This window comes from Ambystoma mexicanum, chromosome 3p (assembly GCF_040938575.1).
Source record: "Ambystoma mexicanum isolate Mex_15411 chromosome 3p, UKY_AmexF1_1, whole genome shotgun sequence".
NCBI lineage: Eukaryota > Metazoa > Chordata > Amphibia > Caudata > Ambystomatidae > Ambystoma > Ambystoma mexicanum.
Genome location: NC_090925.1, coordinates 1,078,120,487 through 1,078,140,329, shown reverse-complemented (window position 1 = coordinate 1,078,140,329; position 19,843 = coordinate 1,078,120,487).

Genomic DNA, 19,843 nt, shown 5'->3' with positions numbered 1-19,843 from the left:
GATTGCTAGGTAATTGGCCAGAGTTGATGTATCAGATCACCTGCACGAGCATGTGTCTCTAACATGGGCAATTAGCTTACTATCATTCGACTCAGGTCACTGCCAGGCCGAGTGTTGTAGTGCACCTTACATTTACCACGGTGGTATTAAATACCCCTTAGCTTTTCATCTGTCTATGCATTACCACAAATAAGTACAGCACACAAGAAAAACAGCCCAGCACTGGGCTAATTCTTTCGTGTATTTTCTACGCAGTTGAGATTCTCAGCTTACCACGCAGTGTTTGTGATAAGAAATAACAGGCGCAAGGTTATACACTCAACTTGACATTTGCAATGATATAAAATGAAAACTCACATTGTAATCTCACATTTGTTCATTGGGTTAAAGCATTTTTTCTATTTTTCAAGCCCGAACAGGGGTGCAAGTACACTTCAAAGTCAGTGCCCTCCCCACAATAAAGTCATTTCCCCCATAGAAAACTTCACTTACACTTTACCATTTGGCTGGAGATGCACTGCTATCGGTAGCCTGGAAAATTATCAGCTACTTTGTCAGGGTTGTAGCTTTCAGTTTGTATGTGAAACTGGCCCCTTGCACATGGGAGAATTGCGTTTGAGTTGTCTGTTTATTTATTTCACTTCTACCCTTCCCCAAGGCCCGTCGTCATTCTAACAAGTCGCTTTGCACATTATTATCTTCACCTAAAGGTCATGCTCACCTCATCCACTAAAGGAAGTCAGCTCCCATGAACATTGCTGTGTTCACTTCATCAGCTTCTCTCACTCCCAGAGAATCACTGCAGCTCTCCCTCTCACAGGCAACCTCTCTCTCTCACCCCCACTCTCTCTGGCAGCTATCAGTACTGCCGCTCTCAGCACAGAAGCAACAAGACCTCTGAGATCTTTTTTTTTTTAAATCTCTTCTTCTTATGCTCCCTCTCAGCAGCAAAAGTCCCCCAAAATCCCTGTGGCTTCCTCCCTGTGTCCTCTTTTTAAACCCTCTCTGCACCAACCCACTCCATGTATATCCCCCTACATAAAGTATATGATCTCTTTGCTCCTGGCTGTGATGTCATACATAAATCGGACACTGCCTCCTGGATGGCCAAACCTCCGGGAAACTTGTCCCTATTCTTTTCCACCGTCACCTTTGAGCAGAGGTTTGGTTCAATAGGCACCAGAATCGATATGTTACATTTTATTCTGGCTTCCTGTGGCACTAATAGATCACACAGTGGGCTGTTTAAACAAAATGATTTCTGCACATTCCATCTTCTCAAACAATCACGTCTACATTGCAAAAACAGTTTTTATTCCAGCATTTATTTTTTAAACGGCATTGCAGAGACTGTGCCTGCAGGCCATTTACACCCCCAATTTGGCACCCTATGTTAGTACCCTCAGCTTTCAGCAATGATTTATACTAAGTCCTATGGACTCAGCTCTCCCCTTCTAAACACTAACTATATTAATGGTTTACATGTAAAGAGTTAGGAGCTAGTAGGTTCATTGTTAGAATTTAGGTATTAGTCCCTACACTGCCTGCAATGCACTGTCATGGCAGGGCAAACCCAAGTTACCCGCCTGAGAATGTGTATGAATTATCAATGCTGTCACATACACACTATCAATTCTCTTCTGCGGGAGTCTGAGTTGTGATTCCAGGCCTATTTGAAAATTGCACGACCTGAAAATGTGCACCTCCTAAATCATCTACATATGACCTTCCTTTTTGTTTCTGTTGAGACCTGGCCTAAGAGCCTCTGCAGAAACAAACAAATCCAATCTACACCATTCCACCCACCATGTCATCCTAGGCACAGTTGTAAGAATGTCAGCGTTTTTTATTTTTAACTTAAAAATCATCAGTTATTGTTCACAAAATCTATAATTCACAAATTTACATGTAATTAGATATAATGCGATTTGCAATTATGATATTTTAGTATGATTTGATATGGAATTTGTTTTTTTTATTGTTTTGTAAATCCTCATCTTTTAGCAATCTCTCTTCTTTTTTTATAAACACTTTGATCATTCATTTTTTAATATGGTTTCTGTTCTTTTTAACTCTTTTTCATTAATAATCACTTGTTTTTTTATCTTGTACCTTACAAGTGAGTCAATATGCGCAAATAACGCCAAGTTATTTTTATTAAAAAAATTAAGTATTAAAATCTTGCAATATTTGTCCATGTTGTTAATGTTTGCTTGTAGTAGATGGCTGCAATAGTCCAATCCTAGAATTAAATACGTCAAAACCAATGTCTAGGTTGAAATATGCCTCACTCCAAAAACAAATGTAAAATTGTTTGTGAGGCACAGATAGAGATAAGGAACATTGGAATGCATAAGCATGTGTGCAAAATGGCACCTACCTTAAACTGGTGGTGGCAGATCCATCACAAGGCCTAAAGGGTTCCCATGTCCATGACACAGATTTCCTTCAGGAAGAAACAAGTTTTGATCCTCTGTATTTGGGGTTCTTTTCACGCGTGCCATTGCGTATCCTCTTCTTAATTTTTATGACTTTGGTCAAGGGGATCAAGTTCATCCAGGGGCCTCCTCCGGTGATCCAAGGGTCCAAGTGTGCTGGTGAGGTAAGCTGTTAGTATCTAAATCAGAAGAGAAATAGACAGATTAAGTATCCAACAAACCAAACTCATTGATTTCCCCCCTTTCCTTTTTTGGAGTTTACCTGAAAGAACACATGTGGAGTAAGGAAAATAATATATACAATATTTTCACCAGTATTTGCACTATTTATGACATTTTATAACAACCTGGAAATAAACACATGGGTTAAACATAGAAATATAGAACCATAGCATTTCTTGGATAACTGGCTTGAAATAAACAATGTAGGTTGAACATAAACATCCTTTTACAATCATTTAGCATGGCCATTGTATTTAGTATCAATTTGGAACACCTATCAATCTAAGCAAATAACAATCTGGAACATCTAACAGTCTAGTCCTACTTCTACTCTTTGTTTTGTCTCCTATTCACATACTTTGCACTCATATTTCCATATGTCTATACTCACCTGTTTTATCCCACATTTTTCCACTCTTATCTTAATATTTACATTCACACCTACTTTACCAGCTATGGCAAATCCCTCCAGAGTACATGCCACCTATTTTCGTGATTTGCCTTCAGCATAGTAAATACACCATTGTACAGAAACTGGACATTGGTATCATGAATTATGTAAGTCAGAACCCATGAAGCAGGAATGGAAAACAGTGTTTCAGCAAGAATAATAGACTAATGGAGATGCATGGCCTGTAGTCAAGATTCAAGAAGCAAGGTCAGCTATCTCTTCTGAAGGAGGACGAATGTGTGGACGATGAACCTTCTCATGTTAAGGTGCAAGAAAGAACACAAAGGATGCCAAGCTTTCATTCATTTAGATCATTTAAAAGCTGCAAAATGAACCAAATTGTGGTCTCTATCACGTAAGCCAAGGATGGAAATAGAGCTTGAACTTGGAGTTCCAGACATGATAGCGAGTGCCCTCACTCCTGTGCATTCTCAAAGACAAGGATACTCTGCAAGGCCAAGTACAAAGACAATTTCATGGCAAAAGGCATGGGCGATGAGAGATGCTGGGGTAATTGGGTGGTGGGGTAGTTTCATGCCCTATCTCCTTGCACCTGGGTCTGGGCTTACGTGCTGCTAAATGAACCAACTGTTCCAGGCATGGCACAAGTGTGCCACCCAATTGTATTAGTCCATATAATGAAGGACCTTATAGTTTATAGGACCAATGAGAAATGATGTATCTAATGTTTCTGAAATGACATGTTTTTAGAAGTAGGCATAAGTTGTCCACCTGATGTTAGACAGACAGTAACAATCCTAGCTCCTATACAATTGTATATCTAGATGTTTCACTTAACCAATCCTGACCCTTGATAGGTTTTCTCACTATTGCCACGTAGTATGATGTCACTCTGGCACATTATCACTATAAGAATTGTATTGTTTGTGGAGATCATTCAGAGATTGAATGTAAGTTTGTGGATGTTCGTTGTTACCTCCCTGTTTTAGATAATTGTTAATAATACAGTTCTTTGCCATCTTCCCGAGTTGGTTCCGTTATTTGGACTCAGAATTACTCTGGTGTAACCTCATCCATTCCATGTGCATGTTCCTAAGGGCCATATACTCAGGGGGCTACAATCATGGCTCGACCCTGCCAGCCCTTGAACTGCTGCCTCATTGATTGCACATCAACACACCCTAATGACCACTTCACAGCCATCCCCTGCCGACATGATCTGCCAGAGCATCACTCATCGACCCCTCCTGCCGCCTAAAGATCAAAGCGGCCAGGCTAACTGCAAAGCATTGATGGGACCACTCTGACCTGCATCTTTGAGAGCCTCCCTTCTAGTGCAAAGCACTTGCATTTGCCTAAACTTGACGCTTGCTTGTTGCAGGGAACTCCCCGATCTGACATGCCCAAACTGAGCCTGATCTGCTTGCATCACATTTAACCCCAGGTCTGATGGCGTCAGCCCACCGAGAACTGAATCCAGGTACCGTTATCCTGTTTGGCCATCCCATTAGGGGTCCACTAAGTCTTGTGAAGGAAGCATGGGAGGGAAATCCCCAAACTCCTTCCCACTGTGGTAGCCAAAGTGAACCCCTTCCCAAGGGTCACCTCGGCCTCAGCCTCAGCCTGCAGATATAAGGAGACTAGACACCAGACTGATGGATAAACCAAGTTTCTTGAATTAGATAGAAGGTAAACAGCATAATACTTAATGACAAGTGACCGGCAGTTGTCAGACGGAGCTCTGAAAGGGCTGCTCTCTGAGCGTAGGTTATATAGCATGTCAGAAGAAAATCATGAATTTCTTATAGCATTTTCACAATGGTGGGTGTTACTTTCTCGGACGTGGCATATATCTGGCAATACTGAAAGTAGCGTTTTTCTGAATGAGCCTTGTGGTTACACGCCATAAGTAAATTGTGTAGCAATATTGGCAAGCAGCATTTGGCATAAACAACTGGATCATACTATGTATGGTGATACTGTAACATTTGCTGAATCAAGATGGAGGATAGGGCTGACGTGTCCCTTGTGGCTTGTTACTGAGCCTCAGCTTATTCTGTGCAAGGCGGGTCATGGGCATGTCAGAGGAGCTGAATGCAGGAGGCCTCAGACCAAGGCAAGATGGAGGATTCTGAGGCCTAAAGTATAATTGTAATGATTCTAGAATAGTTTGGTATAATAATCCTGCCACATCAACCCCCGTTTAGTCATCCATAAGACAGGGTGTAGAGCACAGGGCGCAGGTTTGGTTTTGATTGATTGATATTTTATTTCTATCGCGGCTCGTACACAAGTCTTTCAGAGCGCGACAAGGCAAGGGAGGGGAACAGGTGAGAATAAAACAGTGATCTTACTAGGAAAACAGCAAACTTACTTTGGTGTAAAGTGTCATTCAACGATACCCCTATGAACTCCTCTTTCTTTTTCTTTTTGGGGATGGCGGATAGACAAAGGAATAAGGTACACAGGGATGGTTAAGGGTAACCTGCGGGTGGAGGGACAATGATCAGGACCCTACAAGGTCCCAATTCAAAAATTCATACATCTCATCGTCAGACACTTTTCCTAATATATCAATAGTTTCCTGTTCATTGGAGGTGTCCTCCATGGTGGTAGGTCTTTCTTTCTCAAGTGGCAGCAGCATCATCTCGGAGTGAATGTTTTGCACAGCATGATAGGACGCAACAAATTAGAAATACTATCATGGCAAAGGCAAGGATTATAACAATACTGATCAAAATCCCATGCAGAATGGAAGAGCCCAAGGACTGGAAGTGTTTTTAATCCAAGTTAACAGTGAACCGACATAACCTTTGTTAATCTCATGTAAGGTGGAACCAACTGTTAAGTAGTGAGCCAGAGACAGAAAGGAGTGGTAACAGATATTTATTTAATGCCAGCAGTTATCACGACGCTCAGTTAAATATGTCACTTATATTTCATAAGGCAGAATCAGTAACATAGGACTTTCTCCAGGATTTTAAACGTTCTTCAATAAAGTTTGTCAAGGCAAACCAGAGCGAGCCGGCTTTCAACTTAAATGCAGTCCATAAAGCCTTTCCTTAAAAAAAAATGCAATTCGCACCTTAATAATATGTATGGAAAACCTCCTCGAAGCCGAACGTACTTCGTACTGGATTAGAGCGTTTTCTCTGCACGCCTTCTACTCCAGTGCTTGTTTCATAACCTTTCCCCGACTTGCTGATGGCTCACCAGGATGCAGTCGTTCCTTGCTGGCCTCGGGCTTGGAATTACTTAAACAAACAAAACGTCTGGTGTCTGTTTTCACACTGGAATCTCCTTTTACTCAGGAGCTTCATCCGCTGAGCATTCGGTCTGCAAACCAGGTATGGGGCACTTCGGTGTGTTTTTCGTTTCCTTCTAATATGCCCACCGATATGGGGAACTGGCCTCATACCAGTCCGAGTTCGCTCCGTCAGCCTCCTTCCACTCCTGCAAGGCGAGAGAGAAGTTGAGTTGTTTTCACCTGTTTTTAACTCCCGTGGCCCTCCTCGCCAGCAATAAACATCTGGCGTTCCCAGCCATGTGTTTCTCACCCCTGAGGCTAATTATCCTCCTCCCTGCTTAACCCTCGCATAGCCTGCCTTATTTTTAACTCCTGCCTGCAAGCGTTCCTCGTTATATGGAAACGTGGTTTTCCGTCTTCCCCATCTCATTTCTTTACCCCTTTTCAGGCTTTTATGTTGAACATGCATCGGCTGGGGCATTCTGCGATATGTAGATTGGGTCTCTGTTTGTTCACTTGTGTACCTTCTATTTTGCCTAGTAGTTGGCTGGTGGGGCATTCTGGGATATGTAGTTTTTCCACTTTTGACTCTTATACTTAGTATTTTGGTATCTTGTGGGACAATTGGCTTGTCCTCTTCACTGCTGTTTTTCCCCGCAATGCTGCCCGCTACTGTTTCCCCATCACATACTCCCCTCAAAGAGCCATGCCGTTCGGGCATGTCAATGGGTCTAGATAGATAGTCCTCCACTAACTGATATCTTCCAGGTTTGTGTACTGTTGTGAAGTGGTAGGGCTGTAAGGTCAAAAACCATCATAGGACACTATGGTTGGAGTCCTTCTGGGTCGCCAACCATTTCAGAGGAGCGTGATCAGTAAATAGGGTGAAACGCCTCCCCAGTAAGTAGTATCTAAGTGCCTCTACCACCCACTTAATTGCTAGGAATTCCTTTTCGAGAGTAGAGTATGGCATCTCCTGGGGCAAAAGTTTCCTGTTGATGAAAGCTATAGGACATATGTCTTGTTCGGTACCCTGTGACAGTACTGCTCCCAAACCGCATCCCGAGGCATCAGTTTGTAAGTAGAATTCTCTGGAAAAGTCTGGACAATGAATAACGGGTTTGGTGGAAATCATTTGTATTAGGGTTTGAAAAGCTTGTTTCGCCTCAGGGGAAATGTACAGAGGACGGTTTGTTTTCAGTGCGTCCTTAAGGGGGGCAGCTATAGTTGAAAAATGAGGCAGGAATCTCCTGTAATAACCCACAAATCCTAGAAAGGCTCAAATCTCTTTTCTGGTTTCCGGCATTCTCAATTTTTGTATGGGTTGTATTTTGTCTAGCAACGGGGTTACGATTCCACCCCCTACCTCATATGCCAGGTATTTGGTGGTTTGGGTTGCCAATTTCGATTTTTTTTGGGTTAATGTGCAAACCTGATCCTTTTAACGCCTGTATTACTTGAGTTAAATGTGACAAATGATAGTTCCATATTCTAATGAAAATGATGTCATCTAGATATGCAGCCGCATATTGTTCGTGTGGCCTCAGTATTTTATCCATCAGTGCCTGGAAGGTAGCCGGAGCCCCATGTAGCCCAAAGGGCAGAACTATGAATTGGAATAGGCCCTGGGGTGTGGCAAATGCGGTCTTCTCTTGGTCCGCAGCATCGAGGGGAATTTGCCAATAGCCTTTTGTCAAGTCCAGTGTACTCAAAAATGCAGCTGAACCTAGTCTTTCTATGAGCTCATCGATTCTAGGCATTGGATACGCTTCATACTTTGAAATGGCATTCAGTTGCCTAAAGTCCATACAGAAGCTGGTGGAACTGTCGGGTTTTGGTACGAAAACTACTGGAGAACACCAGGCACTTTTCGAGGGCACGATGGTTCCCAGTGCCAGCATCTCATCTATTTCCTTGGCCATTTCTCCTCGTTTTGCCTCCGGAATGCGGTATGGCCTAAGGCGTACCGTTTTCCCCTTCTCTGTGGGTATGGAATGGGTCGCCAAATGTGTCCGTCCTGGTAACCCAGAAAAAGTCTCGGCTACCGGGCTCAACGTAGCAAACAATTCAGTTCTTTGGTTCTAACTTAATTGCTCCCCCAATTGTACGTCCTGTAGGCTACTAGGTTGGTTTGGGACCAATTGTTCAGGGACGGACATGTCTGATAAGGTTGAACACATCACACTGTGAGTTCCTTCCTTCCACAGCTTGAGCAGATTGATGTGATAGTTTTGATATTTTTTTTTCCGTTCGGATTGTTCTACCTCATAGTTCACTGGACCCAAGATTTTGGTTACCTGATAAGGCCCGTGCCATTGAGCTAGCATTTTGTTTGTGTGGGTAGGCAGTAGTACCAATACCTTGTCACCTATCTTCAAGGACCTGGGTCTACTTCTTTGGTCATAGTATTTTTCTTGTTTTTCTTGTGCTCTACTCAGGTTTTCTTGAGCAAAGTCCCTTAGTTTCCCCAATTGTTCCCTCAGGTCGTGAACATATTCTGTGAGGGATGGTTCTTCTTCTTGTTCCCAATTGTTTTTTAGTAATCCTAGCACCGACTTGGGTTGTCTCCCGAATAACAGCTCAAACGGGCAGTACCCGGTGGATGATTGGGGCGTATCCCTTAGAACCATCAGCACCCATGGCAAAACCCGTTCCCACCCCAGTCCAGTATGGCTGGTGGCTCTTTTTAGCATTTGTTTAATAGTCTTATTATATATTTCCACCAACCCATCTGTCTGTGGGTGGTACACTGAAGTTTTTAGGTGATGAATACCCAGAGTTTTGCACACTTCCTTCATTACGACTGACATGAAATTGCTCCCTTGGTCCGTCACGATCTCACTGGGTATTCCCACTCTAGCAAAGAAGGGTAATATGACATCGCACACCTGTCTGGCTGAGGTACCTCTTAAGGGGAATGCCTCGGGATATCGGGTGGTGTAATGCACTATTACCAGAAGGAACCAAAATCCCCGACTAGAGAGTTCTAACGGCCCTACAATGTCCATTCCTATCCTCTGGAATGGCTCTTTAATCAAGGGCATGCGCTGCAGGGGTGCTCGGGCTGGTGTGTGGTTGCTCGTTTTCTGACATATGACAGACTCTTGGCAATATTTGGCTATGTCCGCATATATCCCGGCCAGTAAAAGTTCTGTAATACCCTTTTTCCAGTCATGTTTTCTGCCAAATGTCCTCCTGTGGAATGATCATGTGCTAGTTGAACTAGGGTCTTCCGATATGACTGGGGAACCAATAGTTGTTCTTTCTCTTCATTGTCCGGTTCCTCTGGTCACCCTATAATATAGCCCTTGTTTCTCCTTGAAGTAAGGTGTTGTAACTGGGATTTTGCTCTGGGTTAAGGCTTGTTCACGGGCTAGTTTTAGGGTTTCATCTAACCCTGATTCAGTACGGAAGGATGGCAGATAATCCCCCACTCGCCAGTCTATGAGGGCAACTTCCTCTTCTTTTCTCTCGTTCTGGTTGTTTTTCCTCTTCTGGTTCTTGGTGGGTTTTACCCTTATGTCCCTCCCTTTTATCACGGTTTGGGAAAATGGGGCTTCCTTTAACCATTGATCAAACTCAGGAATGTCTGTCCCTATTAGGACGGGGGCAGGTATGGTGGGTATAACGGCCACTTTAACCGGTACTTCCTTTCCCTGAATTCCTAACACTATTTCCTTTGTTGGGTACCCTTTAACATTCCCATGAACACATTTAATGTCAACAGTTCTCACCTGTCCTGGAACTGGTTCACTCACATGTGGTTGTATGGCCATCTGCCGACTTCCGCTATCCATCATAGCCTGTTGTGACGGTGTGACGGTGTCCTTAAATGGGATAGGCCACGTATACAGTAATACATAGTGAATGTGTAATCAGGAAGTCCTGGTTGATGTAATCCATGTATGGACTTTCCTCTAATGACAAGGCTGTCATTTGTTTTGTCACCTAGCAGACGGGGTCTCGAGTGGAGGACGGAGAAAAGGACGGTTACGCATGGGCGTATTAAAGAAGAGTTTTCTTTTTTTTCGTTTATGAAGCAGCTGTTGGTTTCGGCCCGGAAAGACGATACGAAGTTGCGCCGTTGCGCAGGTTGGCGAGTTATTTTTTGCTGTACGTTTTAATACAGCGACTGTGATCGCTGACTTTGCTGAGAGAGGCATCATACCGGAACGAACGAAGAAGCCATGTCGGGAGTACAGAAGCTGACCGCGGACGTGGCTGAGGCGAGAGGCAGGCGACGCCGCTATCCTGGAGAAGCTGTCCTGAGACAATACAACGATCGTGGCCGCTGACTTTGCCGAGAGAGGTACCCTTCCTGAACCAACGAAGGCGTCGTCGCCGGAGGGCAGAAGCGGATCGTTGAGGTGGCTGAGACGGGAGACAGTGGATGCCGTTGTCCTGGAGAAGTCGTGCAGAGCCAATTACGAGTCATACCTAGAAGAGAATGACGGATCGCAGAAGTCCTTACCGAAGGAAGCCGTAGGACAGTGAATAAGTAAGTTCAGGAAAAAGAAAAAACCCGTATGGGAGTTTTGATGGTAATGACAGACTTTCGAAGAGGGAGAACATTATAGACTGCAGGGAACCGCAAATAAGGGAGCACCTATATTTGATGGATATTTTTATGAAGTCAATTGCCTGATAAGGACTACAATACGACGCTGTGCAAATAAACCTCGAACTGCAGAATTTTGAGAATATGACTGGAAGAGGCTGAAGAGGGGGAGAGGTCGAATCCAACATATTTATGATTATTATCTACGTAAGAAGGGAGTCTCACGGCTATTTTCATGATTTCCGATGAAATGAAACATCTATTGAAGAGAAGATATAGAGGCTTTGCGACGTTGTGATAGGAACCAGGACTACCAAGATTAGCCTCTAAAAATATACTCAGAAGTGTTAGAGGAGAAGTTTGCCTAATTGAGGAAAACAAACATAGAAGTCTACTCTGAGAGAAAAGAAACAAGTGTCAAAACTATATGGTGGAAGGAGAGAAGTAACAACATCCCCAAAAGAAAGAGTCAAAGTAACATAAAGAGACACAACTTACCTGGCGCTCGAGGAGAAATCCGCACTAATGCCAGATTGAACAGATTCAACGCTGAAGACGTATCCTTTTCAGTTAAACGATCTCTGAAAGAAAAGAGGAAAACATTGTTAATAAAGTTATTTGGATTCTCGTTGCATTCCATTCAAACTATTTATTGTCTCAGACTTTTTATTTTATACAATATTGAAGACAGGCCATCACAGTTTGGTGTCAGAAGTGGGATAGAGAGAACGCAATGGAGGAACTTATCAAGACCCTAAGTGAGGGACAACAAATGTCACAGCAGGCCTTACAAATGCAGAATCAACAGGCCCAAGCAGACAGACTAGCTTTTCAGCAAGCTTTACAAATGCAGCAAGCACAATTATTAGAGGTTACTAATACTAGGAACAACCCTCAAGTACCTACATCTGTCTTGCAAAAATACGCGACTGGGGAGGATCCGACCCATTTTTTTGTGAACTTCGAGAGGGTAGCTAGGAACGCCCAATGGCCAGCCGAGAGATGGTGCCATTACATTGCACCATTAATGACCGGAGAAATGCAGTCAGCCTATCAGGCCGCCAACCCAACGGGAGATACCCTATACGGAGATATGAAGAAAGTGGTGCTAGAAAGAATGGGACACGATGAGGAAATGTACCGAATCAAGTTTAGAGAAGTCAAATTGACGGAAGAGGAAACCCCCAGACAGTTATTTTATAGAGTGAAGGAACTGGCGGAGAAGTGGTTGCAACCTAGTCTGACCACTCCAAAGGAAATAACAGAAAAAGTGATCTTGGAACAGTTCATTGAGGCCCTTCCCGGTCCTGTGCAGAGATGGGTCAAACAACATCATCGACTGTCTCTACAGGAAGCGGTAGATGTAGCCTCCGCTTATCAGAAAGCGGGTCAAGGACGGTTGGTATCCTATACGACAACGTATAAAGCACATCCAAACAACAATAAAGCTGGGTCGCAACCAAGATGGCCCCACTCCATGCTGAGGAAGCCAGAAGGAGAAGTGGTACGGTCCAGACCCAACAGTGAGGCTCCCATAAATTATCGTCCCTCCACCACAACCGTCCGAGGACCTCAATGTTTTGACTGCGGAGACTGGGGCCACCTTGCTAGATTTTGCCCGAAGAAACCAAGAACCGAACCAATGGATGTCGGGGTCTTCGACTCCATTAAAGAAAGTGAATACGTTGAACAAGCGCCTGGAAGGCAGTCACAATACTTATATACGTGCGAGGCTGAGGTGGATGGAAAACCTACAACTGCCCTAGTCGACTCGGGAAGCCTTCAGACTGCCGTGACGTCAGAATTGGTAGGTGAAAGTTATAATTCCTCAGGGGAAATCCCAGTTCGCTGTGTACATGGGGATGTAAAGGCTTATCCATCAAAGTACATACAGATCAAATTGGGAGGGGAGAAATTGGGAGTAAAAGCAGCCGTACTACCCTCTTTACCAAAACCCTTGTTAGTTGGGTCAGACATACCTGAATTCCCTAAAATAATACATGCAATTGAGAAGAGCTGGTGGGACGAGGCCCCTTTCAGGGAAGAAGAAATATACCCCTCCGCATGTAAGCAGCCAAAGAGCAAGAAAGTGAAGAGAACTCAAAAAAGGGAATGGAAGGAAAAGAATATGCTCCCGTTAGCCGTTGATTGGAAGTTAGGAGAGGATGGGGATAGTTTTAGGTCGGCTCAAGCACTGGATCCATTACTTCAGTATGCTCGAGAACGAACGTCAGACGATCCTACGGGACAAGGTCCACGTTTCATAAAAGAGAAGGGGTTGTTATACCGTGTGAGTAAGTCCAGGAGTGGAGATGAGCTGAAACAACTTCTAGTTCCAAGAAAATATTATCAAACAGTCCTGGAGGTAGCTCACTTACAAGTTGGTGAAGGCCATCTCGGAACGGAAAAGACAACGAGAAAAATTTTGGATAGATTTTACTGGCCAGGCATATACCAACAAGTGGTTAGGTTTTGTCAATCCTGCGAAGACTGTCAGAAGAAAAATAGAGCTAATATAAAGAAAGCACCATTGCAACCAATGCCACTAGTTCTGGAACCTTTCAGTCGGATTGGACTTGATATTGTCGGGCCGATAGACCCCACAAAAAGCGGCCATAAGTACATCCTCATTGTGGTAGACTATGCCACTAGATATCCAGAAGCTTTTCCGTTGAAGGCCACCAATACGCAACAGATATGTGATGTATTGATTCCCTTTATTGGACGAGTGGGGATCCCAAGAGAAATCGTAACAGACCGAGGGTCGAACTTTATGTCTAATGTCTTGAAACAAGTTTGTGAGATACTGAAAATTGATCATCTAAAAACAGCTGTATACCATCCCCAGACTGATGGGTTAGTTGAGCGCTACAACCAAACTATTAAACAGATGCTAAAGAAGACAACTTCACCAGGAAACGGAGACTGGGACAGAATGTTACCATGGATATTGATGACTCTAAGAAACACACCCCAGTCATCAACAGGTTTCTCACCTTTCGAGTTATTGTTCGGAAGATCAGTAAGAACTTTATTAGACATCCTGAAAGAAAATTGGGAGGAACAACCAGATCAGGAGTTGACTTTAACAGAATACGCATCACAGTTACAAGATCGAATCGAGAAGCTACAAGATATAGCTAGAAACAACCTTCTTCAAGCTCAAGTGAAACAAGAGAAATATTATAACCAAAAGGCCCAGTTACGTACGTTCAAAACAGGGGATCAAGTACTAGTGCTGATGCCCACCTCAGACAATAAAATGTTGGCCAGCTGGAAAGGACCTTTTGAAATTCAGGAAGTACTGGGACCTTTAACATATAAGGTGAAACAGCCAGGTAGTAGACTGGCTTGTCAGACCTATCATGTGAATCTACTGAAAAAGTGGATACCTCCAGTGCAAACCATTGCAATGATTACCAGTGAAACACCACCAGAAGAAAACTTTCCCCAGATTAAGGAAAGGTTCGGTGTGGAAAGCTTGAACGTTAACCCTGAACTGTCTGTCCTACAAAAATCTGATCTGTCTTCCCTCTTACAAGACTTCACAGAGATATTCTCCTCCCTACCAGGAAGAACCAAATTGACTTGCCATCGTATCGATACTAAACCGGGATCTCTAATAAGACTCAGACCATATCGAATACCGGAATCAAAAATAAGCTCCATCAACCAGGAAGTACAGGAGATGTTAGATTTGGGTATCATTGAGCCATCCCATAGTGATTGGAGTTCACCGGTGGTCTTGGTACCAAAACCAGATGGCAGTGCAAGGTTCTGCATGGACTTCCGAAAACTGAACGAAATCTCTAAATTTGATGCTTATCCCATGCCACGCATAGAAGATTTATTGAATAATCTAGGGAAGGCCAAATTCTTAACCACCATTGATCTAACCAAAGGCTATTGGCAGATACCATTATCACCGACAGATAAGGAGAAGACAGCCTTTGCTACACCTACCGGCCTATACCAGTTCACGGTGTTGCCATTTGGGTTACATGGAGCACCTGCAACATTTCAGAGATTGATGAACCATCTCATAAAGGGTCATGAAAGTTATGTTGGCGCATATCTTGATGACATCATTATCTATAGTCATTCATGGCAAGAACACCTTATACATCTGAGGAATATACTTTCGACTTTGAGGCAAGCTGGGTTGCACATAAACCCTAAGAAGACACATGTAGCAACCTTTCATACTAAATATCTGGGATACTATGTGGGTCAGGGAATGATTAGACCCCAAGAAGAAAAAGTGAAGGCTATAAAGCAGTTGAAATTCCCCGAAAGTCCAAAACAAGTACGAGCATTTCTAGGATTTGTGGGGTATTACAGACGGTTTATCCCGCATTTTTCTACTTTAGCCGCTCCTTTAACAGATCTGTTGAAGAAACCCACGGTGCCTAAGAAAATTTGGGAAACAGTTGAAACCAGAAAAGCCTTTGACCTTCTAAAAGAGGCCCTCACCGAAAGAGCTGTCTTGCAATGTCCAGATTTTAAATCTCCATTTACTCTTCAGACTGATGCTTCAGGAACGGGACTCGGCGCAGTGCTTCTTCAGAATCAAGGCGAAGGGGAGAGGCCTATACTGTTCATCAGTAGGAAATTGTTACCACATGAGTTAAGTTACCCGACCATAGAGAAGGAGTGTCTGGCCGTCAAGTGGGCCATTGAGGCACTCAGATACTATCTGCTTGGTCGAGAGTTTACGCTGATTACAGATCACGCTCCCTTGGTCTGGTTAGCCCGTAATAAAGACTCAAACCAGAGAGTTCTAAGATGGTTTCTTTCCCTCCAGCCCTTCTCCTTTAATACTGTTCATAGACCTGGAAAAATGCTATCACAAGCTGATTATTTGTCCAGGGCAGAAACCCTTCCCGAACGTAAGGGTTTAGTAGAGGGAGTGTGACGGTGTGACGGTGTCCTTAAATGGGATAGGCCACGTATACAGTAATACATAGTGAATGTGTAATCAGGAAGTCCTGGTTGATGTAATCCATGTATGGACTTTCCTCTAATGACAAGGCTGTCATTTGTTTTGTCACCTAGGAGACGGGGTCTCGAGTGGAGGACGGAGAAAAGGACGGTTACGCATGGGCGTATTAAAGAAGAGTTTTCTTTTTTTTCGTTTATGAAGCAGCTGTTGGTTTCGGCCCGGAAAGACGATACGAAGTTGCGCCATTGCGCAGGTTGCCGAGTTATTTTTTGCTGTACGTTTTAATACAGCGACTGTGATCGCTGACTTTGCCGAGAGAGGCATCATACCGGAACGAACGAAGAAGCCGTGTCGGGAGTACAGAAGCTGACCGCGGACGTGGCTGAGGCGAGAGGCAGGCGACGCTGCTATCCTGGAGAAGCTGTCCTGAGACAATACAACGATCGTGGCCGCTGACTTTGCCGAGAGAGGTACCCTTCCTGAACCAACGAAGGCGTCGTCGCCGGAGGGCAGAAGCGGATCGTTGAGGTGGCTGAGACGGGAGACAGTGGATGCCGTTGTCCTGGAGAAGTCGTGCAGAGCCAATTACGAGTCATACCTAGAAGAGAATGACGGATCGCAGAAGTCCTTACCGAAGGAAGCCGTAGGACAGTGAATAAGTAAGTTCAGGAAAAAGAAAAAACCCGTATGGGAGTTTTGATGGTAATGACAGACTTTCGAAGAGGGAGAACATTATAGACTGCAGGGAACCGCAAATAAGGGAGCACCTATATTTGATGGATATTTTTATGAAGTCAATTGCCTGATAAGGACTACAATACGACGCTGTGCAAATAAACCTCGAACTGCAGAATTTTGAGAATATGACTGGAAGAGGCTGAAGAGGGGGAGAGGTCGAATCCAACATATTTATGATTATTATCTACGTAAGAAGGGAGTCTCACGGCTATTTTCATGATTTCCGATGAAATGAAACATCTATTGAAGAGAAGATATAGAGGCTTTGCGACGTTGTGATAGGAACCAGGACTACCAAGATTAGCCTCTAAAAATATACTCAGAAGTGTTAGAGGAGAAGTTTGCCTAATTGAGGAAAACAAACATAGAAGTCTACTCTGAGAGAAAAGAAACAAGTGTCAAAACTATATGGTGGAAGGAGAGAAGTAACAACATCCCCAAAAGAAAGAGTCAAAGTAAAATAAAGAGACACAACTTACCTGGGGCTCGAGGAGAAATCCGCACTAATGCCAGATTGAACAGATTCAACGCTGAAGACGTATCCTTTTCAGTTAAACGATCTCTGAAAGAAAAGAGGAAAACATTGTTAATAAAGTTATTTGGATTCTCGTTGCATTCCATTCAAACTATTTATTGTCTCAGACTTTTTATTTTATACAATATTGAAGACAGGCCATCACAGTTGGGTACCCCTTAACATTCCCATGAACACATTTAATGTCAACAGTTCTCACCTGTCCTGGAACTGGTTCACTCACATGTGGTTGATGTATGGCCATCTGCCGACTTCCGCTATCCATCATAGCCTGTTGAGGACGTCCATCCACTGTTACCTCTATCACATAGGGCAGTTTTTTCTGATTTCCATGCTGTTGTAAGGATCCTATTTCCATGGGTTCGGTTTTGTTTCTTTTGGCACAGAACCGGGCAATGTGTCCCCATTCTCCACATTCAAAACACTGTGGTGGCTGTCCTTTCACTAGGCTGGTGCCGTTGTGGGCTTTCTGTTCCGGTCTTGTTCTCTGCTCCGGCGCACCTCCCTGGTTGTTACTACGCAAGGTGAGAGGATCATAGTGATGTCTTACTATTGGCGTTGAAACAGGCCGAACGTTCCCCGCCTTTTGGTAGGCTGTGGCCACATCAATGGCTTCAGACAGGGTCAGGCAGTGATGTTGCTTAACCCACCTTTGTATCGGCCTTGGTAAGGATTCGATGAACTGCTCAAGCATTATTTTCTCTTTTATCTGCCCAATTGTGACTGTATGGGGTTGCAACCATTTCTCCGTTAGGTCTTGTACTCGAATAAAGAGCTGCCTTGGGCTCTCGCCTGGTTTCAGTCGAGTTTCCCAGAATTGGAGCCTGTAGGATTCATCGTCCATGCCTAGCCTCTCCAGTATTGACTTCTTAATGTCCGCATATGGGGTGTCCCCATTAGGATTGGCCGCTTGATAGGTTCCTTGCATCACTACAGTGAGAAGGGGTGCCAAAAAGAACGACCATCGGTCCTGTGGCCATTGTGCTGCTCGAGCTATGCGTTCAAAATTTACAAAGGAAAAACTAGGATCATCTCCCGCCTGGTATTTTTGAAGCACTGTGGAGGGAATGGCTGGATGTGACCGGTGTGCCGCTACCGATTCCCCCAAGATTCTCAGGGCTTCTCTGCCTTGCTCTTGTGCTGCTGTTTGTACCTGTATAGCCTGTTGCAAGGCTTGCCTGTCTGCTTGTACCTGATGTCCTTGCACCTGCACTAGTTGTTGTAACTGTTGCTGCTCTTCAGCCAATGTCTTTATGATTGCCTCCATGGTGTCAAGAGTAGACGTGTCTCTGTGAATCCCACTGCTGCCACCACTGTTAAATAGTGAGCCAGAGACAGAAAGGAGTGGTAACAGATATTTATTTAATGCCAGCAGTTATCACGACGCTCAGTTAAATATGTCACTTATATTTCATGAGGCAGAATCAGTAACATAGGACTTTCTCCATGATTTTAAACGTTCTTCAATAAAGTTCGTCAAGGCAAACCAGAGCGAGCCGGGTTTCAACTTAAATGCAGTCCATAAAGCCTTTCCTTAAAAAAAAATGCAATTCGCACCTTAATAATATGTATGGAAAACCTCCTCGAAGCCGAACGTACTTCGTACTGGATTAGAGCGTTTTCTCTGCACGCCTTCTACTCCAGTGCTTGTTTCATATCCTTTCCCCGACTTGCTGATGGCTCTCCAGGATGCAGTCGTTCCTTGCTGGCCTCGGGCTTGGAATTACTTAAACAAACAAAATGTCCGGTGTCTGTTTTCACACTGGAATCTCCTTTTACTCAGGAGCCTTCATCCGCTGAGCATTCGGTCTGCAAACCAGGTATGGGGCACTTCGGTGTGTTTTTCGTTTCCTTCTAATATGCCCACCGATATGGGGAACTGGCCTCATACCAGTCCGAGTTCGCTCCGTCAGCCTCCTTCCACTCCTGCAAGGAGAGAGAGAAGTTGAGTTGTTTTCACCTGTTTTTAACTCCTGTGGCCCTCCTCCCCAGCAATTAACATCGGGCGTTCCCAGCCATGTGTTTCTCACCCCTGAGGCTAATTCTCCTCCTCCCTGCTTAACCCTTGCATAGCCTGCCTTATTTTTAACTCCTGCCTGCAAGCGTTCCTCATTATATGAAAACATGGTTTTCCGTCTTCCCCATCTCATTTCTTTACCCCTTTTCAGGCTTTTAATGTGAACATGCATCAGCTGGGGCATTCTGCGATGTGTAGATTGGGTCTTTGTTTGTTCACTCGTGTCCATTCTATTTTGCCTAGTAGTTGGCTGGTGGGGCATTCTGGGATATGTAGTTTTTCCACTTTTGACTCTTATACTTAGTATTTTGGTATCTTGTGGGACAATTGGCTTGTCCTCTTCACTGAGTTTTTCCCAGCAATGCTGACTGCTACTGTTTCCCCATCACACCAACCCCTTGGAGGTGCTTTATGAACTCCTGAACCTGGGAGGAGTTATCAAGTACCCAGGTGCCACATTCTTGTCCTATAATTGTACATGTTCACCCTTGGGCAGCTAGTAGGTAATCGAGGGCCATTCTATTCTGGATTACCATAGTTCTAAGTGCAACTTCTTTGCTTTTAAGAATCTGTATGTCTTTGCTAGTGTTGTTTGCCACCTGTTCGAGAAGTGATAGGGAATGGAGATCTGCTCTGTTGATTACAGTGTCAAAATTTGGGAGCAGGAACCCTAGGAGGTTTTTGAACCATGTGTAGTTTGCTCTGGAACAAAGGAATACGTGGCAGATGGTGGG